The sequence below is a fragment of the Gorilla gorilla genome, chromosome 14, assembly GCF_029281585.2.
Source record: "Gorilla gorilla gorilla isolate KB3781 chromosome 14, NHGRI_mGorGor1-v2.1_pri, whole genome shotgun sequence".
Classification (NCBI taxonomy): Eukaryota; Metazoa; Chordata; class Mammalia; order Primates; family Hominidae; genus Gorilla; species Gorilla gorilla.
In genome coordinates this window covers 8,671,527-8,688,984 of record NC_073238.2, presented here as the reverse complement: position 1 = coordinate 8,688,984, position 17,458 = coordinate 8,671,527, and positions in this window count along the sequence as shown.

Below are 17,458 nucleotides of genomic sequence, written 5' to 3'. Positions count from 1 at the left end.
TCCCCTGGGTGCCCAGTGCAGAGTTATGATGTCACAATGCCCCCTTAGGCAGATCACAGACAAGGACCTGTCAGCTGGGTGACCAGTGGAGAGTTATGATGTCACAATGCCGCCTTAGGCAGATCTCAGACAAGGGCCTGTCACCTGGGTGACCAGTGCGGAGTTATGATGTCACAATGCCCCCTTAGGCAGATCACAGACAAGGGTCTTTCACCCGGGTATCCAGTGAAGAGTTATGATGTCACAATGTCCCCTTAGGTAGATCACAGACAAGGGTCTGTCACAAGGGTGACCAGTGCAGAGTTATGATGTCACAATGCCCCCATAGACAGATCACAGACAAGGGTTTGTCACCTGGGTAACTGTGAAGATTTATGGTGTTACAATGCCCCCTTAGTGAGATCACACACAAGGGTCTGTCACCTGGGTGTCCAGTGCATACTTAAGGTGTCACAATGCCCCCTTAGGCGGATCAGAGACAAGGGTCTCTCACCACGGTGACCAGTGCAGAGTTATGATGTCACAGTGCCCCCTTAGGCAGATCACAGACAAGGGACTGTCAGCTGGTTGACCGGTGCAGAGTTATGATGTCACAATGCCCCCTTCAGCAGACCACAGACAAGGGCCTGTCACCTGGGTGAACATTGCAGAGTTATGATGTCACAATGCCCCCTTAAGCAGTTCACTGACAAGGGCCTGTCACCTGGGTGCCCAGTGCAGAGTTATGATGTCACAATGCCACCTTAGGCAGATCAGAGACAAGGTACAGTCACTTGGGGGACCAGTGCAGAGTTATGATGTCTCAATGCCCCCTTAGGCAGATCACAGACAAGAGCCTGTCACCTGGGTGACGAGTGCAGAGTTATGATGTCACAGTGCCCCCTTAGGCAGATCACAGACAAGGGACTGTCACTTGGGTGACCAGTGCAGAGTTATGATGTCACAATGTCCCCTTAGGAAGATCACAGACAAGGGCCTGTCACCTGTGTGACCAGTTCAGATTTATGATGTCACAATGCTGCCTTAGGGAGATCAAAGACAAGGGTCTGTCACCTGGGTTACCAGTGAAGATTTATGATGTCACAATGCCCCCTTAGGGAGATCACAGACAAGGGTCTGTCACATGGGTGTCAAGTTCCGAGTTATGGTGTCAAAATGCCCCCTAAGGCAGATCAAAGACAAGCGCCTGTCACCTGGGTCCCCAGTGCAGGGATATAACGTCACAATGTCCATTTGGCAGATGAAAGACAAGGGTCAGTCACCTGGGTGCCCAGTGCAGAGTTATGATGTCACAACGCCCCTTAGGCAGATCAAATACAAGGGTCTGTCACATGGGTGACCAGAGCAGTGTTATGATGTCACAATGCCCCATAGGAAGATCACAGACAACGGTCTCTCACCTGGTTGACCAGTGCAGACTTATGATGTCACATTGCCCCCTTAGGCAGATCACAGTCAAGGGTCTGTCACCTGGGTGCCCAGTGAAGAGTTATGATGTTACAATGCACCCTTAGGCAGAGAACATCACAGAAAATGTTCTCTCACCTTGGTGACTTGTGCAGTGTTATGATGTCACAATACCCACTTAGGCAGATCACAGACAAGGGTCTGTCTCCTGGGTGCCCAGGGCAGAGTTATGATGTCACAATGCCCACTTAGGCAGATCACAGACAAGGGCCTGCCACCTGGGTGCCCAGTGCAGAGATGTGATGTCACAATTCGCCCTTAGACAGACCACAGACAAGGGCCTGTCGTCAGGTTCCCCAGTACAGAGTTATGATGTCACAATGCCCACTTAGGCAGATCACAGACAAGGGTCTGTCACCACGGTGACCAGTGCAGAGTTACGATGTCACTACACCCGCTTTGGCAGATCACAGACAAGGCTCTGTCACCTGGGTGACTGGTGCATAGTTATGTTGTCACAATGCCCCCTTAGGCGGATCAGAGACAATGGTCTCTCACCTTGGTGACCAGTGCAGGGTTATGATGTCACAATGTCCCCTTAGGCAGATCACAGGCAAGGTTTTGTCACCGGGGTGACCAGTGCAGAGTTATGATGTCACAATGCCCCCTTAGGCAGATCACAGACAAGTTCCTAACACCTGGGTGACCAGTGTAGAGTTATGATGTCAAAATGCCCCCTTAGGCAGATCACAGACAATGGCCTGTCACCTGGGTGGCCAGAGCAGAGTTATCATGTTACATTGCCCCCTTAGATCACAGACAATGGACTCTCCCCTGGGTGACCAGTGCAGTGTAATGATGTCACAATGCCTCTAAGGCAGACCACAGACAAGGGTCCGTCACCAAGGTGAACAGTTCAGAGTTATGATGTCACAATACCCCCTTAGGCAGATCAAAGACAAGGGTATATCTCCTGGGTTACCAATGCAGATTTATGATTTCACAATGCCGCCTTAGGCAGATCACAGATAAGGGCCGTCACCTGGGTGACAAGTGCAGAATTATGATGTCACAATGCACCCGTAGGGAGATCACAGAAAAGGGCCTGTACCCTGGGTGACCAGAGCAGAGTTATGATGTCACAATGACCCTTTTGGCAGATCTCAGACAAGGGACTGTCACATGGGTGGCCAGTGCAGATTTATGATGTCACAATGCCCCTAAGGCAGACCACTGTGAAGGGTCTGTCACCAGGGTGAACAGTTCAGGGTTATGATGTCACAATACCCCCTTACGCAGATCACAGACAAGGGTATATCTCCTGGGTTACCAATGCAGATTTATCATGTCACAATGCCACCTTAGGCAGATCACAGATAAGGGCCGTCACCTGGGTGAGCAGTGCAGAATTATGATGTCACAATGCCCCCGCAGGCAGATCACAGAAAAGGCCCTGTACCCTGGGTGACCAGTGCAGAGTTATGATGTCACAATGACCCTTTTGGGAGATCTCAGACAAGGGACTGTCACCTGGGTGGCCAGTGCAGATTTATGATGTCACAATTCCCCTAAGGCAGACCACTGTCAAGGGTCTGTCACCAGGGTGAACAGTTCAGGGTTATGATGTCACAATACCCCCTTAGGCAGATCACAGACAAGGGTATGTCAGTTGGGTTACCAATGCAGATATATGATGTCACAATGCTACCTTAGGCAGATCACAGACAAGGGCCTGTCACCAGGGTGATCAGTGCAGAGTTATGATGTCACAATGCCCCGTTAGGGGGACGACAGACAGTGGCCTATCACCTGGCTGACCAGTGCAGAGTTATGATGTCACAATGCTGCCTTAGGCAGGTCACAGACAATGGTCTTTCACCTGGGTGACCAGTGCAGAGTTATGATGTCACAATGCCCCCTTAGGAAGATCACAGACAAGGGCCTGTCACCATGGCGCCCAGTGCAGAGTTATGATGTCACAAGTCCCCTTTAAGCAGATCACAGACAAGGGTCTGTCACCTGGGTGCCCAGTGCAGAGTTATGAAGTCACAAAACCCCCTTAGGCAGATCACAGACAAGGGCCTGTCACCTGGGAGGCCAGTGCAGAGTTATGATGTCACAATGCCCCCTTAGACGGATCAAAGACAATGGCCTGTCACCTGGGTGCCCAGTGCAGAGTTAGGATGCCACAATGCCGCCCTAGGCAGATCAGGGACAAGGGTCTCTCACCTTGGTGACCAGTGCAGATTTATGATGTCACAATGCCCCTTTAGGCAGATCACAGATGAGGTTCTGTCACCTGGGTGACCAGCACAGAGTTATGAAGTAACGATGACCCCTTTAACAGATCACAGAGACAGGTTTGTCACCAGGGTGACCAGTGCAGAGAAATGACGTTGCAATGTCCCCTTAGGCAGATCACAGACAAGGGACTGTCACCTGGGTGACCAGTGCATATTTATGATGTGACAATGCCCCCTTAGGCAGATCACAGATAAGGGCCTGTCACCTGTGGGCCCAGTGCAGAGATATGATGTCACAATGCCCCCTTAGGCAGATCAAAGGCAAGGGCCTGCCACCTGGCTGCCCAGTGCAGAGTTACCATGTCACAATGCCCCCTTAGGCAGGTCACAGACAAGGGTCTGTCACCTGGGTTACCAGTGAAGATTTATGATGTCACAATGCCCCCTTAGGCAGATCACAGATAAAGTTCTGTCACCGAGGTGACCAGTGCAGAGTTATAAAGTCACAATGACCCGTTAGGGAGATCACAGAAAAAGGTCTGTCACCTGGGTGACCAGTGCATAGTTATGATGTCACAATGCTCCCTTAGGCAGATCACAGACAAGGGCCTGTCACCTGAGTGAACAGTGCAGAGTTTTCATGTCACAATACCCCTTAGATCACAGACAATGGCCTGTCCCCTGGGTGACCAGTGCAGAGTTATTATGTCAGAATGCCCCCTTTGGCAGATCACAGACAAGGGTCTTCCACCTGGGTGACCAGTGCAGAGTTATGATGTCACAATGTCCCCTTAGGTAGATCACAGACAATGTTCTTTCACCAGGGTGACCTGTGCAGAGTTATGATGTCACAATTCCCCCTAAGGCAGATAAAAGACAAGGGTCTGTCCCATGGGATTCCAGTGAAGATTTATGAGGTTACAATGCCCCCTTTGGGAGATCACAGACAACGGTCTGTCACCTGGGTGTCCAGTGCATACTTATGGTGCCACAATGCCCCCTTAGGCGGATCAGAGACAATGGTCTCTCACCACGGTGACCAGTGCAGTTATGATGTCACAATGCCACCTTAGGCAGATCGCAGACAACGGTCTGTCGCCTGGGTAACTAGTTCATAGTTATGTTGTCACAATGCCCCTTAGGCTGATCAGAGACAAGTGTCTCTCATATTGGTGACCAGTGCAGAGTTGTGATGTCACAATGCCCCCTTAGCAGATCACAGATAAAGTTCTGTCACCGGGGTGACCAGTGCAGAGTTATGATGTCACAATGACCCCTTAAGGAGATCACAGAAAAAGGTCTGTCACCTGGGTGACCAGTGCATAGTTATGATGTCACAATGCCGCCTAAGGCAGATCACAGACAAGGCCCTGTCAACTGGGTGAGCAGTGCAGAGTTATCCTGTCACAATACCCATTAGATAACAGACAAGGGCCTCTCCCCTGGGTGACCAGTGCAGAGTTATGATGTCACTATGCCACCTTAGGCAGATTACAGAAAAGGTTCTTTCACCTGGGTCACCAGTGCAGAGTTATGATGTCACAATGTTCCTTTAGGCCGATCACAGAGAAGGGTCTGTCACCAGGGTGACCAGTGCAGAGTTATGATATCACAATGCCCCCTTATGCAGATCAGAGACAGCGGCCTGTCACCTGGGTGCACAGTGCAGAGTTATGAGGTCACAATGCCCCCTTAGGCAGACCAAAGTCAAGGGGCTGTCATCTGGGTGCCCAGTGCAGAGTTACGATGTCACAATGCCCCCTTAAGCAGATCACAGTCAAGGGCCTGTCACCTGGATGACCACTGAAAAGTTATGATGTAACAATGCCCCCTTAGGCAGATCACAGACAAGGGAAAGTCCCCTGGGTGCCCAGTGCAGAGTTATGATGTCACAATGCCCCCTTAGGCAGATCACAGACAAGGACCTGTCAGCTGGGTGACCAGTGGAGAGTTATGATGTCACAATGCCGCCTTAGGCAGATCTCAGACAAGGGCCTGTCACCTGGGTGACCAGGGCGGAGTTATGATGTCACAATGCCCCCTTAGGCAGATCACAGACAAGGGTCTTTCACCCGGGTATCCAGTGAAGAGTTATGATGTCACAATGTCCCCTTAGGTAGATCACAGACAAGGGTCTGTCACAAGGGTGACCAGTGCAGAGTTATGATGTCACAATGCCCCCTTAGGGAGATCACAGACAAGGGTTTGTCACCTGGGTAACTGTGAAGATTTATGGTGTTACAATGCCCCCTTAGTGAGATCACACACAAGGGTCTGTCACCTGGGTGTCCAGTGCATACTTAAGGTGTCACAATGCCCCCTTAGGCGGATCAGAGACAAGGGTCTCTCACCACGGTGACCACTGCAGAGTTATGATGTCACAGTGCCCCCTTAGGCAGATCACAGTCAAGGGTCTGTCACCTGGGTGCCCAGTGAAGAGTTATGATGTTACAATGCACCCTTAGGCAGAGAACATCACAGAAAATGTTCTCTCACCTTGGTGACTTGTGCAGTGTTATGATGTCACAATACCCACTTAGGCAGATCACAGACAAGGGTCTGTCTCCTGGGTGCCCAGGGCAGAGTTATGATGTCACAATGCCCACTTAGGCAGATCACAGACAAGGGCCTGCCACCTGGGTGCCCAGTGCAGAGATGTGATGTCACAATTCGCCCTTAGACAGACCACAGACAAGGGCCTGTCGTCAGGTTCCCCAGTACAGAGTTATGATGTCACAATGCCCACTTAGGCAGATCACAGACAAGGGTCTGTCACCACGGTGACCAGTGCAGAGTTACGATGTCACTACGCCCGCTTTGGCAGATCACAGACAAGGCTCTGTCACCTGGGTGACTGGTGCATAGTTATGTTGTCACAATGCCCCCTTAGGCGGATCAGAGACAATGGTCTCTCACCTTGGTGACCAGTGCAGGGTTATGATGTCACAATGTCCCCTTAGGCAGATCACAGGCAAGGTTTTGTCACCGGGGTGACCAGTGCAGAGTTATGATGTCACAATGCCCCCTTAGGCAGATCACAGACAAGTTCCTAACACCTGGGTGACCAGTGTAGAGTTATGATGTCAAAATGCCCCCTTAGGCAGATCACAGACAAGGGCCTGTCACCTGGGTGACCAGAGCAGAGTTATCCTGTTACATTGCCCCCTTAGATCACAGACAATGGACTCTCCCCTGGGTGACCAGTGCAGTGTAATGATGTCACAATGCCTCTAAGGCAGACCACAGACAAGGGTCCGTCACCAAGGTGAACAGTTCAGAGTTATGATGTCACAATACCCCCTTAGGCAGATCAAAGACAAGGGTATATCTCCTGGGTTACCAATGCAGATTTATGATTTCACAATGCCGCCTTAGGCAGATCACAGATAAGGGCCGTCACCTGGGTGACAAGTGCAGAATTATGATGTCACAATGCACCCGTAGGGAGATCACAGAAAAGGGCCTGTACCCTGGGTGACCAGAGCAGAGTTATGATGTCACAATGACCCTTTTGGCAGATCTCAGACAAGGGACTGTCACATGGGTGGCCAGTGCAGATTTATGATGTCACAATGCCCCTAAGGCAGACCACTGTGAAGGGTCTGTCACCAGGGTGAACAGTTCAGGGTTATGATGTCACAATACCCCCTTACGCAGATCACAGACAAGGGTATATTTCCTGGGTTACCAATGCAGATTTATCATGTCACAATGCCACCTTAGGCAGATCACAGATAAGGGCCGTCACCTGGGTGAGCAGTGCAGAATTATGATGTCACAATGCCCCCGCAGGCAGATCACAGAAAAGGCCCTGTACCCTGGGTGACCAGTGCAGAGTTATGATGTCACAATGACCCTTTTGGGAGATCTCAGACAAGGGACTGTCACCTGGGTGGCCAGTGCAGATTTATGATGTCACAATTCCCCTAAGGCAGACCACTGTCAAGGGTCTGTCACCAGGGTGAACAGTTCAGGGTTATGATGTCACAATACCCCCTTAGGCAGATCACAGACAAGGGTATGTCAGTTGGGTTACCAATGCAGATATATGATGTCACAATGCTACCTTAGGCAGATCACAGACAAGGGCCTGTCACCAGGGTGATCAGTGCAGAGTTATGATGTCACAATGCCCCGTTAGGGGGACGACAGACAGTGGCCTATCACCTGGCTGACCAGTGCAGAGTTATGATGTCACAATGCCGCCTTAGGCAGGTCACAGACAATGGTCTTTCACCTGGGTGACCAGTGCAGAGTTATGATGTCACAATGCCCCCTTAGGAAGATCACAGACAAGGGCCTGTCACCATGGCGCCCAGTGCAGAGTTATGATGTCACAAGTCCCCTTTAAGCAGATCACAGACAAGGGTCTGTCACCTGGGTGCCCAGTGCAGAGTTATGAAGTCACAAAACCCCCTTAGGCAGATCACAGACAAGGGCCTGTCACCTGGGAGGCCAGTGCAGAGTTATGATGTCACAATGCCCCCTTAGACGGATCAAAGAGAATGGCCTGTCACCTGGGTGCCCAGTGCAGAGTTAGGATGCCACAATGCCGCCCTAGGCAGATCAGGGACAAGGGTCTCTCACCTTGGTGACCAGTGCAGATTTATGATGTCACAATGCCCCTTTAGGCAGATCACAGATGAGGTTCTGTCACCTGGGTGACCAGCACAGAGTTATGAAGTAACGATGACCCCTTTAACAGATCACAGAGACAGGTTTGTCACCAGGGTGACCAGTGCAGAGAAATGACGTTGCAATGTCCCCTTAGGCAGATCACAGACAAGGGACTGTCACCTGGGTGACCAGTGCATATTTATGATGTGACAATGCCCCCTTAGGCAGATCACAGATAAGGGCCTGTCACCTGTGGGCCCAGTGCAGAGATATGATGTCACAATGCCCCCTTAGGCAGATCAAAGGCAAGGGCCTGCCACCTGGCTGCCCAGTGCAGAGTTACCATGTCACAATGCCCCCTTAGGCAGGTCACAGACAAGGGTCTGTCACCTGGGTTACCAGTGAAGATTTATGATGTCACAATGAACCCTTAGGCAGATCACAGATAAAGTTCTGTCACCGAGGTGACCAGTGCAGAGTTATAAAGTCACAATGACCCGTTAGGGAGATCACAGAAAAAGGTCTGTCACCTGGGTGACCAGTGCATAGTTATGATGTCACAATGCTCCCTTAGGCAGATCACAGACAAGGGCCTGTCACCTGAGTGAACAGTGCAGAGTTTTCATGTCACAATACCCCTTAGATCACAGACAATGGCCTGTCCCCTGGGTGACCAGTGCAGAGTTATTATGTCAGAATGCCCCCTTTGGCAGATCACAGACAAGGGTCTTCCACCTGGGTGACCAGTGCAGAGTTATGATGTCACAATGTCCCCTTAGGTAGATCACAGACAACGTTCTTTCACCAGGGTGACCTGTGCAGAGTTATGATGTCACAATTCCCCCTAAGGCAGATAAAAGACAAGGGTCTGTCCCATGGGATTCCAGTGAAGATTTATGAGGTTACAATGCCCCCTTTGGGAGATCACAGACAACGGTCTGTCACCTGGGTGTCCAGTGCATACTTATGGTGCCACAATGCCCCCTTAGGCGGATCAGAGACAATGGTCTCTCACCACGGTGACCAGTGCAGTTATGATGTCACAATGCCACCTTAGGCAGATCGCAGACAACGGTCTGTCGCCTGGGTAACTAGTTCATAGTTATGTTGTCACAATGCCCCTTAGGCTGATCAGAGACAAGTGTCTCTCATATTGGTGACCAGTGCAGAGTTGTGATGTCACAATGCCCCCTTAGCAGATCACAGATAAAGTTCTGTCACCGGGGTGACCAGTGCAGAGTTATGATGTCACAATGACCCCTTAAGGAGATCACAGAAAAAGGTCTGTCACCTGGGTGACCAGTGCATAGTTATGATGTCACAATGCCGCCTAAGGCAGATCACAGACAAGGCCCTGTCAACTGGGTGAGCAGTGCAGAGTTATCCTGTCACAATACCCATTAGATAACAGACAAGGGCCTCTCCCCTGGGTGACCAGTGCAGAGTTATGATGTCACTATGTCACCTTAAGCAGATTACAGAAAAGGTTCTTTCACCTGGGTCACCAGTGCAGAGTTATGATGTCACAATGTTCCTTTAGGCCGATCACAGAGAAGGGTCTGTCACCAGGGTGACCAGTGCAGAGTTATGATATCACAATGCCCCCTTATGCAGATCAGAGACAGCGGCCTGTCACCTGGGTGCACAGTGCAGAGTTATGAGGTCACAATGCCCCCTTAGGCAGACCAAAGTCAAGGGGCTGTCATCTGGGTGCCCAGTGCAGAGTTACGATGTCACAATGCCCCCTTAAGCAGATCACAGTCAAGGGCCTGTCACCTGGATGACCACTGAAAAGTTATGATGTAACAATGCCCCCTTAGGCAGATCACAGACAAGGGAAAGTCCCCTGGGTGCCCAGTGCAGAGTTATGATGTCACAATGCCCCCTTAGGCAGATCACAGACAAGGACCTGTCAGCTGGGTGACCAGTGGAGAGTTATGATGTCACAATGCCGCCTTAGGCAGATCTCAGACAAGGGCCTGTCACCTGGGTGACCAGTGCGGAGTTATGATGTCACAATGCCCCCTTAGGCAGATCACAGACAAGGGTCTTTCACCCGGGTATCCAGTGAAGAGTTATGATGTCACAATGTCCCCTTAGGTAGATCACAGACAAGGGTCTGTCACAAGGGTGACCAGTGCAGAGTTATGATGTCACAATGCCCCCATAGACAGATCACAGACAAGGGTTTGTCACCTGGGTAACTGTGAAGATTTATGGTGTTACAATGCCCCCTTAGTGAGATCACACACAAGGGTCTGTCACCTGGGTGTCCAGTGCATACTTAAGGTGTCACAATGCCCCCTTAGGCGGATCAGAGACAAGGGTCTCTCACCACGGTGACCAGTGCAGAGTTATGATGTCACAGTGCCCCCTTAGGCAGATCACAGACAAGGGACTGTCAGCTGGTTGACCGGTGCAGAGTTATGATGTCACAATGCCCCCTTCAGCAGACCACAGACAAGGGCCTGTCACCTGGGTGAACATTGCAGAGTTATGATGTCACAATGCCCCCTTAAGCAGTTCACTGACAAGGGCCTGTCACCTGGGTGCCCAGTGCAGAGTTATGATGTCACAATGCCACCTTAGGCAGATCAGAGACAAGGTACAGTCACTTGGGGGACCAGTGCAGAGTTATGATGTCTCAATGCCCCCTTAGGCAGATCACAGACAAGAGCCTGTCACCTGGGTGACGAGTGCAGAGTTATGATGTCACAGTGCCCCCTTAGGCAGATCACAGACAAGGGACTGTCACTTGGGTGACCAGTGCAGAGTTATGATGTCACAATGTCCCCTTAGGAAGATCACAGACAAGGGCCTGTCACCTGTGTGACCAGTTCAGATTTATGATGTCACAATGCTGCCTTAGGGAGATCAAAGACAAGGGTCTGTCACCTGGGTTACCAGTGAAGATTTATGATGTCACAATGCCCCCTTAGGGAGATCACAGACAAGGGTCTGTCACATGGGTGTCAAGTTCCGAGTTATGGTGTCAAAATGCCCCCTAAGGCAGATCAAAGACAAGCGCCTGTCACCTGGGTCCCCAGTGCAGGGATATAACGTCACAATGTCCATTTGGCAGATGAAAGACAAGGGTCAGTCACCTGGGTGCCCAGTGCAGAGTTATGATGTCACAACGCCCCTTAGGCAGATCAAATACAAGGGTCTGTCACATGGGTGACCAGGGCAGTGTTATGATGTCACAATGCCCCATAGGAAGATCACAGACAACGGTCTCTCACCTGGTTGACCAGTGCAGACTTATGATGTCACATTGCCCCCTTAGGCAGATCACAGTCAAGGGTCTGTCACCTGGGTGCCCAGTGAAGAGTTATGATGTTACAATGCACCCTTAGGCAGAGAACATCACAGAAAATGTTCTCTCACCTTGGTGACTTGTGCAGTGTTATGATGTCACAATACCCACTTAGGCAGATCACAGACAAGGGTCTGTCTCCTGGGTGCCCAGGGCAGAGTTATGATGTCACAATGCCCACTTAGGCAGATCACAGACAAGGGCCTGCCACCTGGGTGCCCAGTGCAGAGATGTGATGTCACAATTCGCCCTTAGACAGACCACAGACAAGGGCCTGTCGTCAGGTTCCCCAGTACAGAGTTATGATGTCACAATGCCCACTTAGGCAGATCACAGACAAGGGTCTGTCACCACGGTGACCAGTGCAGAGTTACGATGTCACTACACCCGCTTTGGCAGATCACAGACAAGGCTCTGTCACCTGGGTGACTGGTGCATAGTTATGTTGTCACAATGCCCCCTTAGGCGGATCAGAGACAATGGTCTCTCACCTTGGTGACCAGTGCAGGGTTATGATGTCACAATGTCCCCTTAGGCAGATCACAGGCAAGGTTTTGTCACCGGGGTGACCAGTGCAGAGTTATGATGTCACAATGCCCCCTTAGGCAGATCACAGACAAGTTCCTAACACCTGGGTGACCAGTGTAGAGTTATGATGTCAAAATGCCCCCTTAGGCAGATCACAGACAAGGGCCTGTCACCTGGGTGGCCAGAGCAGAGTTATCATGTTACATTGCCCCCTTAGATCACAGACAATGGACTCTCCCCTGGGTGACCAGTGCAGTGTAATGATGTCACAATGCCTCTAAGGCAGACCACAGACAAGGGTCCGTCACCAAGGTGAACAGTTCAGAGTTATGATGTCACAATACCCCCTTAGGCAGATCAAAGACAAGGGTATATCTCCTGGGTTACCAATGCAGATTTATGATTTCACAATGCCGCCTTAGGCAGATCACAGATAAGGGCCGTCACCTGGGTGACAAGTGCAGAATTATGATGTCACAATGCACCCGTAGGGAGATCACAGAAAAGGGCCTGTACCCTGGGTGACCAGAGCAGAGTTATGATGTCACAATGACCCTTTTGGCAGATCTCAGACAAGGGACTGTCACATGGGTGGCCAGTGCAGATTTATGATGTCACAATGCCCCTAAGGCAGACCACTGTGAAGGGTCTGTCACCAGGGTGAACAGTTCAGGGTTATGATGTCACAATACCCCCTTACGCAGATCACAGACAAGGGTATATCTCCTGGGTTACCAATGCAGATTTATCATGTCACAATGCCACCTTAGGCAGATCACAGATAAGGGCCGTCACCTGGGTGAGCAGTGCAGAATTATGATGTCACAATGCCCCCGCAGGCAGATCACAGAAAAGGCCCTGTACCCTGGGTGACCAGTGCAGAGTTATGATGTCACAATGACCCTTTTGGGAGATCTCAGACAAGGGACTGTCACCTGGGTGGCCAGTGCAGATTTATGATGTCACAATTCCCCTAAGGCAGACCACTGTCAAGGGTCTGTCACCAGGGTGAACAGTTCAGGGTTATGATGTCACAATACCCCCTTAGGCAGATCACAGACAAGGGTATGTCAGTTGGGTTACCAATGCAGATATATGATGTCACAATGCTACCTTAGGCAGATCACAGACAAGGGCCTGTCACCAGGGTGATCAGTGCAGAGTTATGATGTCACAATGCCCCGTTAGGGGGACGACAGACAGTGGCTTATCACCTGGCTGACCAGTGCAGAGTTATGATGTCACAATGCCGCCTTAGGCAGGTCACAGACAATGGTCTTTCACCTGGGTGACCAGTGCAGAGTTATGATGTCACAATGCCCCCTTAGGAAGATCACAGACAAGGGCCTGTCACCATGGCGCCCAGTGCAGAGTTATGATGTCACAAGTCCCCTTTAAGCAGATCACAGACAAGGGTCTGTCACCTGGGTGCCCAGTGCAGAGTTATGAAGTCACAAAACCCCCTTAGGCAGATCACAGACAAGGGCCTGTCACCTGGGAGGCCAGTGCAGAGTTATGATGTCACAATGCCCCCTTAGACGGATCAAAGACAATGGCCTGTCACCTGGGTGCCCAGTGCAGAGTTAGGATGCCACAATGCCGCCCTAGGCAGATCAGGGACAAGGGTCTCTCACCTTGGTGACCAGTGCAGATTTATGATGTCACAATGCCCCTTTAGGCAGATCACAGATGAGGTTCTGTCACCTGGGTGACCAGCACAGAGTTATGAAGTAACGATGACCCCTTTAACAGATCACAGAGACAGGTTTGTCACCAGGGTGACCAGTGCAGAGAAATGACGTTGCAATGTCCCCTTAGGCAGATCACAGACAAGGGACTGTCACCTGGGTGACCAGTGCATATTTATGATGTGACAATGCCCCCTTAGGCAGATCACAGATAAGGGCCTGTCACCTGTGGGCCCAGTGCAGAGATATGATGTCACAATGCCCCCTTAGGCAGATCAAAGGCAAGGGCCTGCCACCTGGCTGCCCAGTGCAGAGTTACCATGTCACAATGCCCCCTTAGGCAGGTCAAAGACAAGGGTCTGTCACCTGGGTTACCAGTGAAGATTTATGATGTCACAATGCCCCCTTAGGCAGATCACAGATAAAGTTCTGTCACCGAAGTGACCAGTGCAGAGTTATAAAGTCACAATGACCCGTTAGGGAGATCACAGAAAAAGGTCTGTCACCTGGGTGACCAGTGCATAGTTATGATGTCACAATGCTCCCTTAGGCAGATCACAGACAAGGGCCTGTCACCTGAGTGAACAGTGCAGAGTTTTCATGTCACAATACCCCTTAGATCACAGACAATGGCCTGTCCCCTGGGTGACCAGTGCAGAGTTATTATGTCAGAATGCCCCCTTTGGCAGATCACAGACAAGGGTCTTCCACCTGGGTGACCAGTGCAGAGTTATGATGTCACAATGTCCCCTTAGGTAGATCACAGACAATGTTCTTTCACCAGGGTGACCTGTGCAGAGTTATGATGTCACAATTCCCCCTAAGGCAGATAAAAGACAAGGGTCTGTCCCATGGGATTCCAGTGAAGATTTATGAGGTTACAATGCCCCCTTTGGGAGATCACAGACAACGGTCTGTCACCTGGGTGTCCAGTGCATACTTATGGTGCCACAATGCCCCCTTAGGCGGATCAGAGACAATGGTCTCTCACCACGGTGACCAGTGCAGTTATGATGTCACAATGCCACCTTAGGCAGATCGCAGACAACGGTCTGTCGCCTGGGTAACTAGTTCATAGTTATGTTGTCACAATGCCCCTTAGGCTGATCAGAGACAAGTGTCTCTCATATTGGTGACCAGTGCAGAGTTGTGATGTCACAATGCCCCCTTAGCAGATCACAGATAAAGTTCTGTCACCGGGGTGACCAGCATAGAGTTTTGATGTCACAATGCCCCCTTAGGAAGATCACAGACAAGGGCCTGTCAACTGGGTGCACAGTGCAGAGTTATGATGTCACAATGCCCCCTTAGGCAGATCACAGAGAAGGGACTGTCACCTGGGTAACCAGTACAAAGTTATGATGTCACAATGCCCCCTTAGGCAGATTACAGACAAGGGTATTTCACCTGAGTCACCAGTGCAGAGTTATGATGTCACAATGTCCCCTTAGGCAGATCAAAGGGAAGGGTCTCTCACCTTGGTGACCAGTGCAGAGTTATGATGTCACAATGCTCCCTTAGGCAGATCATAGACAAGGTTCTGTCACCTGGGTGACCAATGTAGAGTTTTGATGTCACAATGACCCCTTAGGCGGATCACAGAAAAAGGTCTCACAGCTGGGTGACCAGTGCAGAGTTTTGATGTCACAATGCCACCTTAGGTTGATCACAGACAAGTGCCTGTCACCTGGGTGACCAGTGCAGGTTTATCATGTCACAATGCCCCCTTCGATCACAGACAAGGGCCTGTCGCCATGGGGACTTGTGCAGAGTTATGATGTCTCAATTCCCCCTTAGGCAGATCACAGACAAGGGCCTGTCAACTGGGTAGCACGTGCAGTCATGATGTCACAATGCCCCCTTAGGCAGATCACAGAGAAGGGTCTGTCACCTTGGTGACCCGTGCAGTGTTATGATGTCACAATGCCCCCTTAGGCAGATCACACACAAGGGTCTCTCACCTGGGTGACCAGTGCATAGTTATGATGTCACAATACCCCCTTAGGAAGTTCACAGAAAAGGGTCTGTCACCTTGGTGACCAGTGCAGGGTTATGATGTCACAATGTCCCCTTAGGCAAATCACAGACAAGGGTCTGTCACCTGGGTGACCAGTGCGGAATTATGATGGCACAATGCCCCCTGAGGGAGTTCACAGACAAGAGCCCGTCTCCTGTGTGACCAGTGCAGTGCTGTGATGTCACAATGCTCCCTTAGGCAGATCACAGAAATGGGGATGTCACCTGGGTTACCAGTGCAGATTTATGATGTCACAATGCCCCCTTAGGGATATCACAGCCACGGTCTGTCACCTCGGTATCCAGTGCAGAATTATGATGTCCCAATGCCCCCTTAGGCAGATAAAAGACAAGGGCCTGTCACCTGGGGGCCCAATGCAGAGTTATGATGTCACAAAGCCCCCTAAGGGAGATCAAAGACAAGGGCCTCTCACCTGGGTTACCAGTGCAGAGTTCTGATGTCACAATGCGCCCTTGGACTGATAACAGACAAGGGCCTGTCACCTGGGTGACCAGTTCAGAGTTATGATGCCACAATGCGCCCTTAGGCAGATCACAGACAAGAGCCTGTCACCTGGGTCTCCAGTGCAGAGTTATGATGTCGCAATGCCCCCTTCGGCAGATCACAGACGTGGGTCTGTCACCTGGGTGCCCAGTGCAGAGTTATGATGTGACAATGCAACCTTAGGCAGATCCCAGGCAAGGGTCTGTCACCTGTGTGTCCAGTGCAGAGTTATGATGTCACAATGCCCCCTTAGGCAGATCACAGACAAGGGACTGTCACCTGGGTGACCAGTGCAGAGTTATGATGTCACAACTCCCCCTTAGGCAGATATCAGACAAGGTTCTTTCACCTGAGTCACCAGTGCAGAGTCATGATGTCACAATGTCCCCTTAGGCAGATCAAAGACAAGAGTCTCTCACCTTGGTGACCAGTGCAGATTTATGACGTCGCAATGCCCCTTTAGGCAGATCACACATGAGGTTCTGTCACCTGGGTGACCAGCACAGAGTTATGAAGTAACGATGACCCCTTTAACAGATCACAGAGACAGGTGTGTCACCAGGGTGACCAGTGCAGAGTAATGATGTCGCAATGTCCCCTTAGGCAGATCACAGACAAGGGACTATCACCTGAGTGACCAGTGCATATTTATGATGTGACAATGCCCCCTTAGGCAGATCACAGATAAGGGCCTGTCACCTGTGTGCCCAATGCAGAGATATGATGTCACAATGCCCCCTTAGGCAGATCAAAGACAAGGGCCTGCCACCTGGCTGCCCACTGCAGAGTTACCATGTCACAATGCCCCCTTAAGCAGATCACAGATAAAGGCCTGTCAACTGGGTGACCAGTGCAGAGTTATGAGGTCACAATGCGCCCTTAGGCAGATCACAGACAAGGGCCTGTCACCAGGGTGACCAGTGTAGAGTTATGAGGTCACAATGCGCCCTTAGGCAGATCACAGACAAGGGCCTGTCACCAGGGTGACCAGTGTAGAGTTTGATATCACAATGCCCCGTTAGGCAGATCACAGACAGGGGTCTTTCACCTGGGTGACCAGTGCAGAGTTACGAAGTCACAATGTCCCCTTAGGTACATCACAGACAAGGGCCTGACACCAGGGTAACCAGTGCAGAGT